The following is a 987-nucleotide window of genomic DNA, read 5'->3' on the forward strand; positions in this document are numbered from 1 at the left end:
TTCCTGCACCAATACAAGTACGAAAAGTGGTTTTTCAACACTAACACAAGTGCGAAAAGTGGTTTTTCAACAATATCACAAGTGCAAAAAGTGTTTTTTCCACACTAATACAAGTGCAAAAGTGGTTTCCTGCACCAACACAAGTGCGAAAAGTGGTTTTTCAACACTAACACAAGTGCGAAAAGTGGTTTTTCAACACTAACACAACTGCGAAAAGTGGTTTTTCAACACTATCACAAGTGCGAAAAGTGGTTTTTCAACACTAACACAAGTGCGAAAAGTGGCTTTTCAACACTAACACAAGTGCGAAAAGTTGTTTTTCCACACTAATACAAGTGCAAAAGTGGTTTCCTGCACCAACACAAGTGCGAAAAGTGGTTTTTCAACACTAACACAAGTGCGAAAAGTGGTTTTTCAACACTAACACAAGTGCGAAAAGTGGTTTCCTGCACCAACACAAGTGCGGAAAGTTGTTTTACAACATTAACACAAGTGCGAAAAGTGGTTTTTCAACACTAACACAAGTGCGAAAAGTGGTTTTTCAACACTAACACAAGTGCAAAAAGTGTTTTTTCCACACTAATACAAGTGCAAAAGTGGTTTCCTGCACCAACACAAGTGCGAAAAGTGGTTTTTCAACACTAACATAAGTGCGAAAAGTGGTTTTTCAACACTAACACAAGTGCGAAAAGTGGTTTTTCAACACTAACACAAGTGCGAAAAGTGGTTTTTCCACACTAATACAAGTGCAAAAGTGGTTTCCTGCACCAACACAAGTGCGAAAAGTGGTTTTTCAACACTAACACAAGTGCGAAAAGCGGTTTTTTAACACTAACACAGTGCGAAAAGTGTTTTTTCCACAGTAATACAAGTGCAAAAGTGGTTTCCTGCACCAACACAAGTGCGAAATGTGGTTTTTCAACACTAACACAAGTGCGAAAAGTGTTTTTTCAACACTAACACAAGTGCGAAAAGTGGTTTTTCAAC

Source organism: Myxine glutinosa, unplaced genomic scaffold (genome assembly GCF_964187855.1).
Source record: "Myxine glutinosa unplaced genomic scaffold, kmMyxGlut1.1 SCAFFOLD_1854, whole genome shotgun sequence".
Lineage (NCBI taxonomy): Eukaryota > Metazoa > Chordata > Myxini > Myxiniformes > Myxinidae > Myxine > Myxine glutinosa.